Source organism: Ovis canadensis, chromosome 18 (genome assembly GCF_042477335.2).
Source record: "Ovis canadensis isolate MfBH-ARS-UI-01 breed Bighorn chromosome 18, ARS-UI_OviCan_v2, whole genome shotgun sequence".
In the NCBI taxonomy this organism is placed as follows: domain Eukaryota; kingdom Metazoa; phylum Chordata; class Mammalia; order Artiodactyla; family Bovidae; genus Ovis; species Ovis canadensis.
This window is the reverse complement of record NC_091262.1, coordinates 39,964,732-39,985,904: the sequence shown is the minus strand read 5'-3', so window position 1 is coordinate 39,985,904 and position 21,173 is coordinate 39,964,732. Positions and strand designations below refer to the sequence as shown.

Below are 21,173 nucleotides of genomic sequence, written 5' to 3'. Positions count from 1 at the left end.
CTGAAATAAACAACTGTTACATCCTCAACTCCTTTCAGAAAGCCTGACCTTCTCCTTCCTTGGTGGCATCACTACTCAGAAGAAACCTGTTCTCCCATATCCTGTGCGTTACGGGCTCAGAGGCAGGTCTGCCATCTTCCTGGGCATCCAGAGCCCTTCCAAGTCAGCACTCCTCTCACATAACCCTGGCTCCTCCCAGACGCACCAGGTCAGCCTCATCCACCCACAAGCCCTCATGGTCTCTGTAGTCTTCCAACCTCAGGGTCACTCCCTTCTTTCATTTTAGACATCAGCACACCACTCATACTCTTTCTGTTTGCCCCCAAGACCTGCTACCACCATGGATGGGCTCAGTATTCATGTGAAGGATCCACCCAACCTCCCTGCCTCTGTCCTTGCCCTCCTCAACTCTGAGCATGCTCCCCCACTCCATGGCACTGTACACCCACCACCACTTTGTGGAACTCACAGGCATCCACAACTGCTCCCTCTGAGGCTTTACATTCAGATATCCCCTTCTGGACCACAACTCCCACATCCACTAGTCCCTTCACTCTGGCTCTCTGGCTTCATTGTTCTGTGAACGCAGTCAGTCCAGTGCCCAAAGCCTCCCACCCGATCAGCTTCCTTCTTTTAGGGCAAAAGCCACAAGCTTTTCTCTAAACTGGTCACCAGGGTAGAGGGCTCACATTACACAATGGCCCCTTTGCCAAAGAAGCCCAGAAATGTTCCACATAACAGGCAGCTATGGAAGCAGGTATTTTGTCTGAATTCAATGTACGAAAGAGAACTGTTCATGACACAGCCCAAATCTGGGAGAGATTTGATGACATAGCCCAAATCTGAAGTTGTTGTTCAGTCACTCAGTCATGTCCAATTTTTTGTGATTCCATGGACTGCAGCACACCAGGCTTCCCTGTCCCTCACCATCTCCTGGAACTTGCTCAAACTCATGTCAGTTGAGTTAATGATACCATCCAACCATCTCGTCCTCTGTTGCCCTCTTCTCTTTCTGCCTTCAATCTTTCCCAGCATCAGGATCTTTTCCTATGAGTCAGCTCTTCACATCAGGTGGCCAAAATACTGGAGTTTCAGCTTTAGCATCAGTCCATCCAATGAGTATTCAGGGTTTATTTCACTTAAGATTGACTAGTTTGATCTCCTTGCTGTCCAAGGGACTCTCAAGAGTCTTCTCCAGCCCCACAGTTCAAAAGCACCAGTTCTTCAGCACTCAGCCTTCTTTATGGCCCAGTTATCACAACCATGCATGACTACTGGAAAGACTATAGACTTGACTATATGAACCTTTGTCAGCAAAGTGATGGCTTTGCTTTTTAACATACTGTTTGGGTTTGCTTTTTAACATACTTCAAAGTGAACAGGGCAGCAACAATAGGAGTCACAGCTCCTGTGTGTGCAAGTGTGGGAGAGGAGCAGGTCACCTCCTTTCTCTGTGTTTGGTCTCCTTCACTGGAAACAGCATCAGATTTGCCTGCTTTGACGGTTCTGTGGGGATTCAAAGACTTAAACAGAGGAGCTCAATAACCTCCTTTGAGAATTAGAATATAAGTGACTGGCAGGCTCCAGGCAGCCACTTTGTGAGCTTTAAGATAACTGTGTTGAAATACAGAGCAAAAGTCTGAGAAGCTCTCTTAGAGTTGGCCCAGCCCCTGCCTCTTGGCTTCGCTAAGGAAGGTTCTAGAATAATGCACACAACACTGTCTCAGGCTAAAAGGCTGAAGAACTCCTTACTTTTTTCCTTAAAATTAAATTGTTTTAAATTATAAAACTAAAGTGTTAGTCACTCTTTGCGACCCCATGAACTGTAGCCCACCAGGCTCCTCTGTCCATGGAATTCTTCAGGCAAGAATACTGGAGTGGGTTGCCTTTCCCTTCTCCAGGGTGTCTTCCCGACCCAGGGATTGAACCTGAGTCTCCCACATTGCAGGCATATTCTTTACTGTCTGAGCCACCAGGAAAGCCTCTAAAACTAAAGTGATCTTTAAAAAAAAAAAAATCAAGCAACCATACATACAGTAAAAGTCCGGATAATCTTCCTCTCTATAAACTATTGAGTTACCAGAAAGTTCGTTCAGATTTTTCCATCACATTGTACAGGAAAACCCGAAGCACGTTTTTGACCAATCCAATATCAACACTTAGGCATATTTTCTGTCAATCTTTTTTCTATGCGTGTCTGCTCATTTCTTTTGACTAAATGAGGTTTCATGGTGTATATTTTTCCACTTTATATTACAATATAAACTCATAAGGATTTAATCATCAATGTTATTTGAAAGGCTCTGTGGTATTATTTTGAGTAGAGAATTTATTATTGGACATTAAGGCATTCCTAGGTTTTCCACAGCAAATATGCAGTGGTAAATAACTATATAGGAAAAAATAGCCATATCATCTTAGGACAGGTTCCTGAAAATGGAATTACTGCATCAAAAGAAAAAAATTTTAAGGCTCTTAATACCAGCTCCTAGTGAACCCTGTAGTCAACACATTGACCAATATTCAGTGTTTCCATTCCATGGAATGGAAAGAATTATGACGCATCTCAGATTTTAACTACAATTTTTCAAAGACAGTTAAAAAGAAAAGATGCTTTAGAACAAGAGTTGGCAAACTCTGACCTATGACCCACAGCTGGCTCAGTCTCTGGTTTTTAAATATTTATTGGAATGCAGCCCTGGCCATTCACTTATTTACTGCCTATGGTTGCTTCCAGGCTATGAAGGCAGAATTGAGTAATTAATTGTGAAAGAGAATAAATACATGGCTCAGAAAGCCAAAAATATTTCCTATCTGATCCTTTACAAAAAAAACATTTGCTGACTCCTACATTAGAAGAGCAATGATTATAACGATTCCAACAAGAGAGTAGCCTTTTCTATGGGCAGAGGGCCCTTCTATAATTGTTTTCAGTAAGCTGATTTTTTAAGTACTATTTCGGTCGGTAGTAACTTTTTGAAACAAAGAAGGATCCTAAGTTTGTCTTGGATAAGATCACAAAAGAAAGCTTTGTGCTCATAAAACAGCTCCCCAGGCTACCACAGAAATACAAATATAAATTAGAATTATTTCATCAAAAGAATCCTTAAGAAAACTGGAAACATCTTATCTTGGTTTAAAAGGGAGGAAAACAAGAGAAAATGATTAGCAACCAAAGCACAGTGATGGCTCCATGATGGACAACATTTGATGTTGTTCCAAAAATGTGTGGCCCCTGAAAGGGGAGCCCAGGGGCTGGAAGAGACTTCGGTTGCTGTTCCAGTGACAATGTGTCCTCATTCTCAAGAGGCTGAGCCCAGCCACGAGAGCAGCTGTTCACACAGGAACACACACCACCCCCCACCCCACCTCCACAACACAGGAATCTAAGCAGTGTGCACCGAGGCCTGCTCCAGACGGTGATCTGCATCTCTGGAGCCTGGGAGAGAGCTGCCCTTCTGCCACTGAGGCGGATGCATCTTCTTCACAGTTCACTATCTCCACCAGGTGTTGACGCAGCTAAAGGGTACAAATGTACCAATTCTCAAGTTGTTGCTATTGTTGTTCAGTCATTCAGTCGTATCACGTCCGACCTTTGCGGCCCCCTGGACTGCAGCACACCAGACTTCGCTGTCCTTTACCATCTCCTGGAGTTTGCTCAAACTTCTGTCCATTGAATCGGTGATGCCATCCAACCATCTCATCCTCTGCCACCCCCTTCTCCACCTGCCTTCAATCTTTCCCAGCATCAGGATCTTTTCCAATGAGTCAGCTCCTCACATTAGGTGGCCAAGGTATTGGTACTTCAGCTTCAGGTCCTTCCAATGAATAGTCAAGATTGATTTCCTTTAGGATTGACTGGCTTGATCTCCTTGTTTTCCAAGGAACCCTCAAGATTCTTCTTCAGCACTCAAGTTATAGCCAAACTATTTTCCTCTCAAACTAGAAGACGAGGGTCTCTGGGCAGTAGAGTTACTAAGGACATCTGTTTCTCCGCCTACCCAGAACTTCCTCCACCACAATGCTTTTGTACTATTCTCTTAAAAAAAAAAAAAAGTTTTATTTTATTGTAGTTGATTTACAATGTTGTGTTCGTTTCGGGTGTACAGCAAAGTGATTCAGTTATACATGCGCAGTCTCCTCAGTTGTATCCAATTCTTTGTGACCCCATGGACTATATATAGCCCGCCAGGCTCCTCTGTCCATGGGATTTTCCAGGCAAGAATACTGGAGTGGGTTGCCATTTCCTTCTCCAGGGGATCTTCCTGTCTCAGGGACAAACCCAGGTCTCTTACATCTCCTGTACTGGCAGGTGTGTTCTTTACCACTAGCACCACCTGGGAAGTCCATCCGTTATACATACACATATACATATATTCATTCTTTTTAACACTCTTGCCTCATATAGGTTTTACCACAGAATACTGGGTCGAGTTCCCTATGCTATACAGTAGGTCCTTGTTGGTTACCTTGTGCTATTCCATTATTGGCTTCCCTGGTAGCTCAGATGGGTAAGAATCTGCCTGCAGTGCAAGAGACCTGGATTCAATCCCTGGGTTGGAAAGATCTCCTGGAGAAGGGAATGACAACCCACTCCAGTATTCTTGCCTGGAGAATTCCATGGACAGAAGAGCCTGGCGGGCTACTGTCTATGGGATTACAAAGAGTTGGACATGATTGAGCAACTAACAAGTATTATATTCCATTATTATGAAAGTCAAACAAGAAGCGGTCACCTTAAAAAAAAAAAAAAGAAGTGGTCATCTTATAAGATCCCATCTCCCAGGCTACAATGATTGGGTTGAGTGTTGGGTACCTAACACAAGTTGAACCAATCACAGTACCTCATCCACCCTATGTCCATGGTGACTGGCTGAGGACCGAGCAAATGACACAAGCTAGGCCAATCCTAGCACCTCATCTACCTTATGCCCATAGTGATTGGGTGAGGGCAGGGCAACCTGAGACAAGCTGGACCAATCACCATACCTCACTTCTCCTTCCTTAGTGATTGGCCGGAAAACTAGGACATGATTCAGCCACGTCAATCAGAATCCTCCAAAGGCAAAATATGACCACTTCTACCACTCCTCTTTTTCTTTAGGAGTCTAAATATGATTTTTTCAGCAGTAATGAGTCCAACTTCATGGAGAATTGGATCTAAGACAATGAAGCTGATTCTAAGAAAGCAATGAAAACATAAACCAGTGAAAGTGTACCCTCTCAGTGTTCAAATCATTGGTGCCAGAAAGTTCCCTCTTTTAATGCTTAAACTAGTTCAGTTTTAATTTCTGTCACTGGCCTGGAGAATCCCATGGACAGTAGCCTGGAGGGCTACAGTCCATAGAGTCGCAAAAAGTTGGACACAACTAAAGCGTGCAACCAAATAGTCCAGATCAATACAACCATCTCTGACTTTGGACAGAAAAGGAAGGACAAAGGATTAACTTTTAGAGGATTTTACTAAGGGCCGGTTATCATCATAAAATATTATTAAGCATTTTCTGTGCATTATTTGTTTGATCTACATCACAACCTGAAGAATTAGGTCATAGTGGTATACCAAGTTAGACTGGGGAGAAGAGTGTTGGGAGCCATCAGTCTCAGAGTAGAGAAATATTTTACCACTGATATTGTCAAGAACTGCTGATACAGGGTGATCACAAACAGCCATTAACTTTTACTAGGCTTTATTCCACCCCCCTCCAATAAAATTTCTTTACAATGTTGCTATAGTTTCTGCTATAAAACAACATGAATCAGCGATATGCATGCATGTATCCCCTTCCTCTTGAGCCACGCCATCCCATTCCTCCAGGTCATCACAGAGCACCGAGCTGAGCTCCCTGTGTGACAGTGCAGCTTCCCACTAGCTGGCTACTTCATACCTGGCAGTGTATAGATGTCAGTGCTACTCTCTCACTTCATCCCACCCTCTCCTTCCTGCCTTGAGTCCACAAGTCCATTCTCTACATGTGTTTTGTAATTCTCTATAAACAATGCAGCCCTTTATTCCTGGCACCCTGGGCAGAGACCCACAACAACATCCTCTTCTTGCTAGCCCCTGGGAGGACTGCATTGTTCCCATGGGGAAACTGAAGCCCAAAGATACTGAAAAACCCAGCCAAGATGGGCCTCATCACAGGGGAGTAGGGAGTCAGGATCTGATCTAAAGTCTGTGCTCTTCACAGCATACTTCCCTCAGCAGAAAACAAGATAGCACCCACCAAGCAGAAGCAGATGGGCAGTGAGGGCACAGGAGGTCAGCCACCTGCAGGGGATGGTAGCTAGCCAGTAGCTGTTTCAGGATCAGAAACGTAGACTGGGAAAATGCCAGTTTTTTTCCCCCTTGTAATTCTTATCATGTGTTTACTGCTTTTCAGCTCTTCCTTCTGGTTTTAGAGACCTGTAGATCATGCTAGCCCATCTCAGTCATCCCAAGGACACCACTGGAAGGGATTTACATCTGTATTTGGATGGAGTTCTGGAAGGGGCAGTACCCCACAGGGCAGGTGTGGTTAGAATGACCACACCTGCACATACCAGCTTTTGCCTAATGACCCAGCATGGTTATTAGTGGGGTCTCTCTCTCTCTTTTTTTTTTTAGTGGGGTCTCTTTTCACTCTCAAAGTGTCCATGTTTGGATGACAGACTCTATACATATGGTCTCTCTTTACAGGTGACCTCAGAAGAAATCAGGGTGAGAGACGGATACTACCCTACCTAGGAAGATGGAGAAACTTGGCTACATTTGAGGCTACCTAGCCCTCCGGTCCCACACTCTGGCTCCTCTGCTCCTGGACAGGTTTCCCTTTTTTTTTAATTGGTGGAAAATTGCTTTACCATTTTGTGTTGGTTTCTGCCTGACAGCAACATGAATCAGTCACATTATAAATATCTCCATATACGCCTTCCCTCCTGAGCCTCCCTCTCCTCCCCTCACCATACCCCTCTAGGTCATCGCAGAGCACTGGGCTGGACTCCCTCTATTATTTAGAAACTTCCCACTAGCTATCTGTTTTACACATGATAGTGTATATATATCAATGCTACTCTCTCAGTTTGTCCTGCCCTTACCTTCCCCACTGTATCCACAAGTCTCTCTCTACTAGGTTTATCAGTACCATTTTTCTAGAGTCCATATACATGCCTTAATATATGATATTTGTTTTTTTCTTTCTGACTACTTTGCCTCTTATAAGGCTCTAGGTTCATCTACCTCACTACAACTCACTCAAATTTGTTTCTTTTTATGGCTGAGTAATAATCCACTGTATATATGCCCTACAGCTTCTTTATCCATTCATCTGCCGATGGACATCTAGTTGCTTCCATGTCCTGGCTATTATAAATAGTGCTGCAGTGAACACTAGGGTACACGTGTCTTTTAGAGTTGTGATCTCAGGGTATGTGCCCAACCGTGGGATTGCTGGGTCATATGGTAGAGATGGTCAATAAACACATGAAAAGATGCTCAACTTGCCCATTATTAGAGAAATGCAAATCAAAACTACAATGAGGTATCACCTCACACCAGCTAGAATAGCCATCGTCAAAAAGTCTACAAACAATAAATGCTGGAGAGGATGTGGAGAAAAGGGAGCCCTCCTGCACTCTTGATGAGAATGTAAACGGCCACTATGGAGAACAGTGTGGAGATTCCTTTAAAAACTAGGTTTCCATTTATCTTTAGGAACAGAGGGCAGTTCTCCAAGAGCCTCTCAGAGAATAGGGTGGGCTAGCATGCAGTTCACGGTTCAGTGGGACAGGTTCACAAAGAGTAAAAGCTCATTCGGGTTTGGGAAAGGAGAGTGAGAAAGCTCTCTCTAGAGAAGCCTCTGGGGGCCCGGGAGGAGTGGCTGACTGGGTTCCTGCTGCTCTGCTCTGAACGATACCAGGTTAACGCCACCCAGAAGCACTGCCCGACACACTCAGGGGTCTGATGTTGCAGATGCTTGGAGATGAACATGAAGCTGAAGCTACGAGAGGAAATGTATCAGAGTGCTTCCCTTTCCCCTCATCTCTTAAATTCCTGCTCTGGAAAGAAGACTTTTCTTTTCCACATTTTTTTTTCTCATCAAGAATACATTCATAATTATCTCATCTGTAACACTGCTCTACTCTTTCAAATCCACATGCAATCATTTACTAGTGATGACAACCTTCAGGCTTCTCAGGACAGGGACTTTTTTTTTTTTAATGTGGATCATTTTGAAAGTCTTTATTGAATTTGCTCCAACATAGCTTCTGTTTAATGTTTTGGTTTTTTGACTGCAAGGCATGTGGGGAATCTTAGCTTCCGTGTGTATGTGCGCTCAGTCATGTCCGACTCAGCTCCCAGAACAGGGATCAAACCTGCACCCCCTGCTTTGGCAGGAGAAGTCCTAACCACTGGACCACCAGGGAAGTCACAAGGGACATGTCTTATTCCTCCAGGAATCCCCTACAACTCAGGGAATGGTTGAGAACAAAGCTTTGGATGTGCGGGTGCTCAGCCATATCTGACTCTTTGCGACCCCATGGACTGTAGCCCACCAGGCTCCTCTGTCTGTAGCATTCTCCAGGTAAGAATACTGGAGTGGGTTGCCATTTCCTTCTCCAGGGGCTTTTCCCAACCCAGGGATAGAACCCTGTCTCTTGTATCTCCTGCACTGCAGGTGGATTCTTTACCTTTTGAACCACCAGGGAAGTCCACATTTCCCACGCAAGAATACTGGGACAGGTTGCCATTTCCTCCCACAGGGAATCTTCCTGACCCAGGGATCAAAGCTGTATCGCCTTCAAACCCACTTCTCCAGTAAATGGCAGGCTATGAGTGTCACACTAGCCCATTCAGAGCTATTTATCTGCTGGGAACACTGCCACTTGACTCTGGAAGGTGTTTTATGAGAAAGGACATGTGGTTTAATGGCAGCAACCAAGGGAGGCCATTCTACCCAGCTAGAGTTACACGCTGCCCATCGAGACCATGTGCTGGGCAGGCTCTCCCACATCACATCCAGTGTTCACAACTCACAGGAGAGGAGAGGAGGGCAGTAGCCATCCAATGAGTTTGGGACAGGAATGGACTACAAAAGGCAGCCCAATTACCCAAAAGTGGAAATAAACCACACAGTGGTTTTTTGTCAAAATAATATTTTCAACAGAAGGTGCATGAAAGCGCATGAACACCTAGAAGCTCACAGAGAGCAGGAATCTACAAATCGGCTCCACTTGATGGAAACTTCCAAGTGCAGGTTTCAGCAGGCTCACAGTTAGGGGGAGACAAGACACCATTCTCATCCAGCTACTCAACCGACTCAACTAAGGAGGAACAGTCCAGACAAGGCAGACAGACAATGCAAGGGCAGCACAGAGTAGAGAGTGCTTCATGTTAGAGAGCACCAAGGGGTATCAAGGGAAGCTTCCTGGAAGAGGCGGTGTGAAGAGGAGCCCTGGAGGTCCAGAGAGGTGGAGCTGGAGAGGCGGGATGCCCCAAGCCCAGGGATAGTGGACTGAGGGGCTGCAAAAGGGCTGCAGTCCTGTCCGGATGGACCTCAATGTGAGAGGCTGAGGCCCAGCCATAGGGGCCAGGAAGGCATGAACAGGAGCGAACAGAGAAGCCCAGCCTTCAGGGCTATTCCGCCATCTCTCACACAGAGGCAGAGGAGCCAGAGTTGCCAGATTTTAGGAAATGTGCTTTGTACAGACCCACCCATGCTCTGATGTTGCTGGCAACAGATACTGAACATGCTTTGCAAAGGCCACATCATACTGAAAAAGCAAACCTTCTAACTGCCCCAGAACTGCCTGGGGAAACTCTTATGATTTGTACTTTAAGTGCAAGAATAACAATCATTTCGATTTCAGAAGCAAAAAACTTGTAAGGCGAGCATGACTCTCTGATGTTGCCCACCTCTGCCACTCAGGGAGAGAGAGACGCCAGACTTGGGGATCCATGGCTTCAGCTCTCCACAGACAGCATTCAGTCTGCAGCGAAAAAGCTGGCTGGTGTAGACAGAAAATTGTCGCCTGTCTTTCAGGTAAACAACAAATGTTGCCTGCCATCAAGCCATCAGCATCTGCAGCCGCCTGATGGTGTGCCCTGAGGGGATTCAGGATGGAGAAAAACAGCATACTGGCCCCAGATAGTGGAGATGTGATCAGAGGTAATGATTTCATTAAGCCAAGACTCTTGCATCTTCCCATACAAAGAAAGGACTAACACCTTTGAGATGTCTGTTTTTTGTGATTGATGAAAATGTTTGCGTGTTCAACTATCTGGCTGCATTTGATTTTGTTTTTCGCAAAAACTCCTATATATCCGGGGCTTCCCTGGTGGCTCAGTGGTAAAGAATCCATCCACCAATGCAGGAGATGCAAGTTCTATCCCTGGGTTGAGAAGATCCCCTGGAGAAGGAAATGGCTACCCACTCCAGTATTCTTGCTTGGAGAATCCCACGGACAGAGGAGCCTGGCGGGCTACAGCCCATGGGGTTACAGAGTCAGACACAAGTTAGTGCCTGAGCACAGGAGCACCTGTGTAACTTGCCTCTCCCCTTATGTCTTTGGAGGAGTTCCTCAGAGCAATCTGAGTCGCTGATTCCCAGGCCATAGTCCTCAGTAAGGTCCTTGGATAAAACATAACTCTCACCTTTAAGTTGTGTTTTTTTTTTTTCCCTAAATCAACATTGAGAAGTAACTGGCAACAGGAACAATGTCCATTGAGCAGAACCATCTCCTGGTGGGGGCAGCCCCAGAGGGGACTGCTTTCAGGAGCAGAGACAGTTTTGAGGGGTAACATCGATCCTCTGAGCCCTCTAGCTTTTCTGGACTGAGGGAACTAGTGACTGAGTTTGGGTTATAACTCTAGCCTGTAGCTGTGAAACAGGGAGATTAAAAAAAGGGCTCATGGGAACCCTTGACTAGAGCTGGCAGAAAGGACTGAGAGCAGTAACTAAGAGGCTCTGAGCAGACACCGAGAAGGAGCCTCCCTGCCAGGCAGTCTGGTTTTCATGTCAGTCTTTCTGTTTCCCCCAACCACACCATCTGGGGAAGGTGCTAATGAGCCACTAACTAGGCGGGAGTAGGTGACATCTCTGCAAAAGGAGGGCATCAAAGGGATAATCACTGTGTGCAATGAGGAAAGTAAAAAAGCTGGCTTAAAATTCAACATTCAGAAAACTAAGATCATGGCATCTGGTCCCATCACTTCATGGCAAATAGATGGGGAAACAATGGAAACAGTGACAGACTTTATTTTCTTGGGCTCCAAAATCACTGCAGATGGTGACTGCAGCCATGAAATGAAGACTCCTTGGAAGAAAAGCTATGAAAAACCTAGACAGCATATTAAAAAGCAGAGACATCATTTTTCCAACAAAGGTCCACATAGTCAAAGCTATGGTTTTTCTCGTAGTCATGTACAGATGTGAGAGTCGGATCATAAAGAAGGCTGAGTGCTTGAAGAATTGATGCCTTTGAACTACGGTGCTGGAGATGACTCTTGAGAATCCTCTGGACAACAAGGAGATCAAACCAGTCAATCTTTACGGAAATCAACCCTGAATATTCATTGGAAGGACTGATGCTGAAGCTGAAGCTCCAATATTTTGGCTACCTGATGTGAAGAGCTGACTCATTGGAAAAGACCCTGATGCTGGGAAAAAATGAAGGCAGGAAGAAAAGGAAGCAACAGCAGATGAGATGGTTGGATGGCATCATTGACTCAATGGACAAGAGTTTGAGCAAGCTCCAGGAGACAGTGAAGGACAGGGAAGCCTGGCATGCTGCAGTCCATGGGGTCTCAAAGAGTTGGACACGACTTAGCTACTGAACAACAACAACAAGCCCAAGACCAGAACATTTGGGGTAAATCCAAAGCACAGAGCTCCACACCAGTGACTAGCCACATCAACCTCAGTCACCCGAATAACAGTTCTCAGAAGTCCCTGAAAAGACCAAGAGCCTGACCACTTTCTCCAGCGCTTGCATTCCAAACATGAATCACATGAGTGCCTCGTGCTCAGCCCAGGCTCTGCTATTCATTATAAAATCGTCACCCCTCAGCCCCCCTGCAGCCAGAACCTCTTCTGCTATTTAATCTGCAGACAAAGTACAAATTCCTCATCCTGTTTGGAATATGCTGGAGTGTGATTTAAAGAAATACATTCCTCTCAGGGTATCATGCTACAAAAATGCCAGAAATGCAAGCCCAAGGGGGAATGATTAACCCTACTCTCTGTCCTTGGCTGGAGAAGGTTCTGCCTGGGGTGTGAACAGAGCCCAGGCTAAGACGCAGTTCAAGAAGGCAAATGCAGGTCATGCATCACCTGCCCTGAGACTTGCTCCTGAAATGAGAGAAGTACAAAAGGAGCATGGACGGACCCAGAGGCTGTCATACAGATTGAAGTAAGTCAGAAAAAAACAACTGTCACTTTTATGTGGAATCTAGAAAATTGGTACAGATGATCTTATTTGCAAAGCAGAAATAGAGACACAGATGCAGGGTACAAAGGTATGGACACCAAGGGGGAAGGGGGTGGTGGTGGGAGGAATTGGGAGACTGGATTTGACATATATGCGTCACTATGTATAAAATAGACAACTGAAGAGAACTTACTGCACAGCACAGGGAAGTCTACTCAGCGATCTGTGGTGACTTAAATAAGAAGGAAATCTAAAGAGAGGGCATATGTGTATACGTATGGGCTTCAGTAATAAAGAAGCTGCCTGCAATACAGCAGATGCTGGGTTTGATTCCTGGGTCCGAAAAATCCCCTGGAGGAGGAAATGGCAAGCCACTCCAGTATTCTTGCCTGGAGAATCCCCAAAAAAAGAAGCCTGGTGGGCTACCGTCTATGGGGTCTCAAAAGAGTCGGACACAACTGAGGCAACTGAGCATGCATGCATGAATGTATATGTATACATATAACCGATTCACTTTGCTGTACAGCAGAAACCAAAATAACATTGTAAAGCAATTATACACCAACAAAAATTAAAAAAAAAAAAACTAAAAAAAAAAAAGTAGCAGGGGAAAATTGCACCTATGTAGAAAAACAGTGGAAGGGGCCTTGAAACATGGAGGGATCAGAAACATGGAGGGATTTCTGCAAGAAACTGTACATCTAAGGATGTGATGGGAATGGATATGAGCAGTCTTGTAGCCCAACAATTGCAAAGGAATGGGCTGCCTGAGAAGGATGTGAAAGAGTTCCCTAATAGAAGCCTCTATGGAAAAGACCCTGATGCTTGGAAAGATTGAGGGCAGAAAGAGAAGGGGGTGACAGGATGAGATGGTTGGATGACATCACCGATTCAATGGACATGAGTTTGAGCATACTGTGGGAGATACTGAAGGACAGGGAAGCCTGGCGTGCTGTAGTCCATGGGGTTGCAAAGAGTCAGACACGACTTAGTGACTGACCAACAACAAATTCTGCAAGCAGGAAAGGGACAGGGGGTCAGAAAGCAGAGGAGAGGTCGTCCAGGGTCTGGACCCAGAAAGGCCAAGGGCAGAGCTCTCACACTACCTTGACTTACAGCAGCCACCTACCCCATAAAGAGGAGAGGCTGCTTCCAAGGGGCAGCATTTTGTTTAGAGCAGCGGGCGACGCTCTTGCCAGCTTACGGCTGCCCAGTGCACATAGCTGCCGCTGCCTGCAAAACCTCAGCCCTTCCCAGACAGCCAGGCCCTCAACCTAAACAAATAAAGTTTCAAAGAAATATACAGTGACTTGAATCATTTCAAGTCTTAATAAATGTTAGGAATCCAGGATTAAAAAGGTGAGGGAGTGGGCAAGGTTAGCTTAATAGATGCAAATCATTAAAAGATGAAAAAATTATACTCCAAAAGGAAGGAAGTTGATGTGAAAAGTTAGAAGGATACCATGCCACTCCAAGAAACACATTCTGAGAAAGAAAACAATATTTCAGAATACCAAATCTCAGTGATATTTGAGGAGATCTTCTATAAATAAAAAAGGGAACAACCTGAGACCAGAAAAGATTAGTTTTAGATGAAAAACACGATTTCGGCATTGAAAACTCCAGTGGAGGCAGTACAAAGTGACCTTGCTGAAAGCTCAGTTGATGAATTAGAAGGACCCACTGAGAAATTTTCCCAGAAGTTATAGGAAAAACAGAAAAAGGAGGTGAGTGTGACAAGCAAACATCTAACATTCTGCGGGAATCATCAGGAGATCATCACAGGAACTGCAAAACAGAGTTGACAGAGAAGACCAACACAGAATAGAAACAATACAGTGACAAGTTAAATAAAGACTAAAAATGGCCCACAGTAAAAAAAAAAAAAAAACTATATGAAAATTCAGTAGAAAAGGGACAGTCTTCTCAACAAAGGTGCTAGAGCAAATGGATTGCTGTTGTTCAGTCACTCTGCCAAGTCCAATTCTGCAGCCCCGTGGACTATATAGCACGCCAGGCTTCCCTGACCTTCTCTATCTTTTGGAGTTTGCTCAAACTCATATCCACTGAGCTGGTGATGCCATCCAACCATCTCATCCTCTGTTACCCTCTTCTCAAGCCTTTAATCTTTCCCAGCATCAAGGTCTTTTCCAATGAGTCAGCTCTTCACATCGGGTGACCAAAGTACAACTGGATATCCATATGCAAAAAAAAGAAAACCAAACTCCAAAATCCACATCTTGTCATGACGATTAAATGAGAAATATTTGTGAAGTTACTTCACAGAGCATCTCTCTATATATTAGTTCCCTTCATTCTTGGATTCCAAATGAAACCATTTCCTTCCCTGGAGCAAAAAAAGGCATGAAAATGAAGAACAGATTATGTGAATGTGCTTTCAGGGACCATTTCTTGCACATGGTTTGAATTCTAGTGCATAACTGTCCTCCAGGGCTACCGTGGCCTGGTCTTTCCCCTCATCACACTGCATGGCCTTATTCACCTCCCCAAACCCTACAGCAGCTTCCGTGCCACAGGGCCTTTGCACATGTCAGTCCCATGGCTAGGGAAATGCTTGCCACTCCAGGCCCTAGGGCTTCCCAGATGACTCAGTGGCAAAGAACCCACCTGTCAATGCAGTAGACGCAGGTTCAATCCCTGGGTTGGGAAAATCCCCTGGAGAAGGAAATGGCTACTCACTCCAGTATTCTTGCCTGGAGAATCCCATGGATAGAGGAACCTGGCAGGCTATTGTCCGTGGGGTCACAAAGAGTCAGACACGACATAGCAACTAAACCACCACCACAGAGGTGACCAAATTGGCTGAGCACAAGAATATTATTCCAAAGCAGATGGGACTGACTGCCGAGGCCATCAGCTCCGCCCCTGTGGACACTCCTCAAAGAGTCAGGTGTGTTCTGGAAGGCGCAGTGTGACCCAGAGAAATGTCGGCCTTGTGACTTCTGGGGTCCACACAGCACACTCCTCTGGTGACTCTAGGTCCCCAGCATACAAGCCTTCAACTCAAGGTTAAAGAATGACACTGTCAGCTACTCACTGGAGAGTAATTCATGTCATCACCAGAGAGCAGAGAACTGAAACCCGGATGGCTGCCTGAGAAAACTGGAGGATAAGAAAAGAATCTACAAAAATAACGGGAAAACTGTATGCAGATGTTTTCCTCAATTAACGTCTCCTGAGCAAGCAATAAACAGGAAAGATCAGTGCTAAATGTGCATTTTTCTTTAACCGTTAGGCGTGAGTCACAACCTTTCAGAGGGGAATGTGTCTCTTTTTATTTAGTGAAGTGAAAGGAAACTATTTTAATTTTCTTGATCACACTGGGGTTTTTGCAATTGAGTTATTTTTAACCAAAGCATTACAAAATATGACCATCAGTGAGAATATTACTGAAACTGAAATCATACCAGCAGGAAGCGATGAGTCCAGATAATTTCATCTGTCCAAAAACAATGCTACTCTGGGTTTTTTTGTTTTGTTTTTTTTTTTTTACCTCTTATATTGCTACAATGGAGGGGGAAAAGGGTCCTTGTCTGTATTTCTTGAGCATCAAAGTTAGGACAAAAGGGACTCCCCAGATAGTCTAGTGGTTAGGACTCCATTCTCCCAGTGCTGGGGGCCTGGTTTCAATCCCTGGTCAGGGAACTAGATCCCATATGCGGCAACTAAGAGTTCACATGCCAAAGCTAAAGACCCTGCATGATGCAACTAACACTTCCTGCAGCCAAATAAATACATTTAAGAAAAAAGACACAAAGTTAGGACAAAAGATACTTCATTAAGAAATACTTCTGTGGTGGTCCAGTGGATATGAATCCACCTGCCAATGCAGGGGACCCGGGTTCCATCCCTGGTCTGGGAAGATTCCACATGCCTTGGAGCAACTAAGTCCACGGCCACAACTACTGAGCCTGTGTCTGCAACTACTGAAGCCCGCTCACCTAGAGTCTGTGCTCCGCGAGAAGAGACGCCACTGCACTGAGAAGCCCACATACCACAAATACAGAGCAGACCCTGCTTGCCACAGCGAGATACAGCCCGAGCTCAGCAATGAAGACCTGGCACAGCCAAAAAAAAAAAAAAATCATTAAAAAATAAAAGGAAATCAAGACTCTTGCAAAGAGGTTCAAAAATGCTGGCATTGCTCATTTTTCAATGGTGTTGCTAACTGCTTACATTTTTAATATTTTGTTTCCTTGTGGGTTTGATCTTGCTGAACTCTCTCTCCTGGTGTAAAGCAGATGAGGCTGTATTATTTGATTGGATGGGGTTTTATCCGGCAGGAGATGCCCCAGGGTGCAGCATCTAGTTCATGCTGAAATCACCAGGATTGCTTTTACAAACAGATGCGGGGCTTGACACAGTGGAATCCAGAGAAATGGGGTGAAGACCTGATATCACAATTGTTGAAATATCCAGTGAAATTCTGATGTGCATGGAGATTTGAGAACCACTGTTTCAGGAGCTGGGAATTTTAAAAATGTATTTACAAAGTGGTTGTGTTTCAAGCACTTCTTGGATGTTCCTCGGTTCAAGAAAAGCCAGGATACAAAAATGGGCCTGTAGTAAACAGATCTTTAGGAGGTGACCTGAGTTTCAAAGAAATGCACCAGTGGTCCTTTTATGTGGTGAAATCTCAGAGTGAATTTGAAGCAAGATTCAGAGTTCTCAAGTCTAATTCACATGCTTTTATAATGGGATGGAAAACGTACTGTTGTGTTGTTGTTGTTTAGTTGCTCAGTCGTGCCCAACTCTTTGTGACCCCATGGACTGTAGCCCACCAGGCTCCTCTGCCATGGAATTCTCCAGGCAAGAAGACTGGAGTAGGTTGCCAGTTCCTTCTCCAGGGGATCTTCCAGACCCAGGGATCGAACCCAGGTCTCCTGCATCGCAGGCAGATTCTTTACTGTCTGAGCCACTGGGGAAGCCCAATCAAGCTATAACCAAGTTAAAATGAGGTCATCCTCTTATCATGGAGACTCCTAATTCAATACAATCGGCATCCTTATAGGAAGAAGAAATGTGGACGTGGAGACATACAAGCATTTGATGATGGAGGCAGAGATGGGAGTGACTGTCTGCAAGTCAAGGAATGTCAGGATTGCTGGCCACTACCAGAAGCAGGAGAGAGGCCTGGTACAGTCTCCTCATAGCTCACAGAAGGACTCAGCCCTGCTGACATCCTGATTCTGGACTCCTGACCTCCAGAACTGGGAGACAGTCAATTTCTGTTGTTTTAAGCTGCTCAGTTTGCAGTGATTTGTGACTGCAACTCAAGGACACCATCCTAACCCCTGCCTCCATCACCTCCCCTGGACAATTCCAACACCCTCATTACCGTGACTCCTCCCACATCCCAGGCTGGCTTCCCTACATGTTCTCCACTCCGTAGCTGCAATGAGCTTCTCAGAAGCAATATGGAAGCCAGGACTCTTCTGGTTAAAGACCTACAGTGACCTGGGTATGTACTGCCCTGGGAAAAAGTATCCACGCTCCTCACCCTCCACCACCCTCTCCGTGGGTAGCCTTTAGCTTCCTTGCCAGGTCTCCCAAGGCCTCACACACTCACAGGAGCCCACTCCAGCCTGCCCCGATGATCCAGATCCTATATTATTCATCCTCCCTGACCCCTGGCCTCTGCCTTCTTAACACTTGTCATAGTGTGTTGCGAGTGATCATTTCTTTGCTGTTTCTCTTCCCCACTGAACTGTAACCCCCATGAGAGCGTCAGTCTGGTACAGACTGCATCAGTTTCGTGGGGCTTCCCAGGTGGTGCTACTGGTAAAGAACCCGCCTGCCACTGAAGGAGATGTAAGAGACACGAGCTCGATCCCTGGGTTGGGAAGATTCCCTGGAGGAAGGCATGGCAACCCATTCCAGTATTCTTGCCCAGAGAATCCCATGGACAGAGGAGCCTGGTGGGCTACAGACCTCGGGGTCGCAAAGAATGGGACACGACTGAAGCAACAGATCACACATGTATCCCCAACACTCAGCACAGCATCTTGCACAAAGTGAGTAGGTACTCAATAAATACGTGCTGGATGAACGAATTAATCAGCAGAACAAAGAGAGAAAGAGAGCATGCACATCTTCACACCCCCTCCTCCTGAATGCGCAATAGATGATCTCGCGCACAGGGTGGGAGGAGGAAGCCATCCTTTCAGAGCTGGACAAAACTCAGAAAGATCACAGTCTACCTGCCTTCCCTTGTCAACAGTGTCGAAATCCTGACACTTCCTAGGGCAGGAAGAGGAATAAAGCAAGCAAGACAGTCTGGAAAACCACTGACTCAGGTAGATGTTTGAATCTAATTTTCAATTATTTAAAAGTGAATGAAGACTTCCACGGCGGTCCAGTGGTTAAGAACCCACCTGCCAACGCAGGGGACATGGGTTCAATCCCCGGTCCGGGAAGATTCCACATGGCTCAGGGCAATTAAATCCCTGTGCCACGACTACTGAGCCTGTGCTCTGGAGTTGCTGCTCTGCAGCAAGAGAAGCCACTGCTATGAGAAGCCCGAGCACCACAACTAGAGAGTAGCCCCTGCATGCCACAACCAGAAAAAGCCCACTTGCAGCAGCAAAGACCCAGCACAGCCAAAAATGAGTAAATAATTTTTAAAAAGTGAACGAAATCTCCCCAGTTCTCAAATGCAATCACTAATGCTATCCCACGTGTCATGTCAGGCTTCCCAGGTGGCTCCAGTAGTCAAGAACCGATCTGCTCATGGAGGCAATATAAGAGATGCGGGTTCCATCCCTGGGTCAGGAAGATCCCCTGGAGAAGGGAATGACAGCCCACTCCAATATTCTTGCCTGGAGAATCCCACAGACAGAGGAGCCTGGCGGGCTACAGTCCATAGCATCACAGTCAGACATGACTGAAGTGACTTAGCACGCATGCATGTGTCATGTCGTGCAAACCTCACCACAGTCCTGTAGGTCTGTATCTACAGGTGAGGAACTGAGCCCAGGAGGGTTAAGTCACTCCCCAAAATAAAGGCTCGCGAACCATGACTGTCGCCAGGTGCATCCGACTCCACATGCAGGGAGCCTTCCATGAGCCCCAGGGGCCTCGCCTCACCCCCATGCCCACCCCCGTCATCCTCCAGCCACCCTGGTGAGCACACACGTGGGCTGGGGGAGCTCTCTCTGCTCTCCCTGCTGGCGGAGAAGTTGACTCTCCAGCCACAATATGTGGATGTATGTGCAAACACTGCCCGAGCCCTTTATCTGCTGTGACACCACAGTGATAATGAACCCAGCAGCCCCAGTTGGAAACCTGTCCAGATTCATGAAATAACTTCCACCATAAACAGGAGAGAAAAACACCAATGTTTGAGGAGCATCAGCAAGCTATGGATACAGGAAAGCAAAACAAGGCAGGTTGTATAAATATTAACAATGAGAAAGAACTGAACAGGCGCCAGAGAGACATCTGGGGTAACACATCTAAGCAGGCTGTGGTTTCCAGTGGGAAAGGCACTAGGAAGACCTGAAAACAGCCAGCCCGGGAGGTTCAGATTTCACTCTCACGTGCATGCACCAAGCACCTCTGGCGACCCAACTCTAAACGCTTTTTCCAGTGGCCTAAGTGTTTATTACACAATTGGGCAATTTCTAAGGAGCTACAATCAAATGAACATGGTTTCCTTGCCACTAACACACTTTATTTTGATTTCAAACAACAAAAATGCTATAACAGTGCTCATAGTTGACTTGGATAAAGTGGGGATTTTTTTTTTCTTGGCAGGGGGCACATGTATTGACATTACCTAATATGGCAACAAACAGATAGACTGCTGAAGATGTTTAGGATTTCAGGGTCTGGCATCAGTCCAAAGACGAAGTTTGGGTATTCCAAGGAAAATAAGCTATAGATTTTCAAGTCTGGTTTTCATGAAGTTACCTTTATGATTGGCATTTGGAAACAGACCATCTTTCTCCAGAACTGATACCACCGGGGTGGACTTCCTAGTTCAGGGACCCCTGTGGGACCAATTATCGGCCTGACATTCTTCCCTGAAGGACCCAACTGTGTGGCTAGGTCTGACACAATTTTGTCCTCGCCCTCCCATGCAAAGTGTCATGAAGGAGGCCCAGCTGGCTCGGTGGGTGAGGCTCAATGCTGACAACCACTGGCTCTTTTCCCAGGCGTGCCTGCTGTCATCTGTGGCGTCATTCATAACTGGGTTTGCTTCTGCTCTAGCCCGGGTCCTCACAGGCCATCCTCATCTCCTTGCTCCCCTCCTCTTCCCCGGTGGAGGATGCTAACCACCGACCCTGCAAACCTCCTCACACTGATGGAGAGTCTGCCATGTGTGGATTATTGAGTGAGGCCCCAGGGCTGTAAACCTCCAAAGGCTGCTCCTCCAACTGCTCTCCCTGAAGGCCTGGCCTTGGACCCAAGAGCTGGGCAAATCCAAGCTGGTCAGCAGAAATTGCTGGGGCCAGGACTTCCCTGGTGGTTCAATGGTTAAGACTCTGCATTCCAATGCAGGGGGTGTGAGTTCAATCCCTGCTCAGGGAGCTAAGATCGCACATGCCTCAGGACCAAAAAACCAAAACATAAAACAGAAACAATGCTGTAACAAATTCAATAAAGACTTTAAAAATGGTCCACATCAAAAAAGCCTTAAAAAAAAAATAGTTGCTGGGGCCAATTCCACCACTTCCTGCCAGCACCCAGCCATGCCTAGCAGTCAGAGGACGCCCCTGACCCCAGCTGCTGCAAGCCCCCAA

At 45.9% G+C, this 21,173-nt stretch overlaps 1 protein-coding gene and 1 long non-coding RNA gene across 10 annotated transcripts in view; one reads left to right on the top strand and one right to left on the bottom strand.

The window, feature by feature from the left end:
• ARNT2 (aryl hydrocarbon receptor nuclear translocator 2) overlaps positions 1-21,173 on the bottom strand; it is a 190,709-nt gene that overhangs the window by 98,216 nt on the left and 71,320 nt on the right. The window lies entirely within an intron of this gene.
• On the top strand, positions 12,251-21,049 carry LOC138423287 (uncharacterized). 2 transcript variants are annotated; one of them, XR_011250209.1, is made up of 5 exons: positions 12,256-12,390; positions 17,441-17,890; positions 18,153-18,240; positions 18,323-18,443; positions 19,119-21,049. It is a non-coding gene; the product is annotated as an uncharacterized lncRNA (long non-coding RNA). The 2 variants fall into 2 exon arrangements; XR_011250208.1 differs by lacking the exon at positions 18,153-18,240 and having other exon boundaries at positions 12,251-12,390.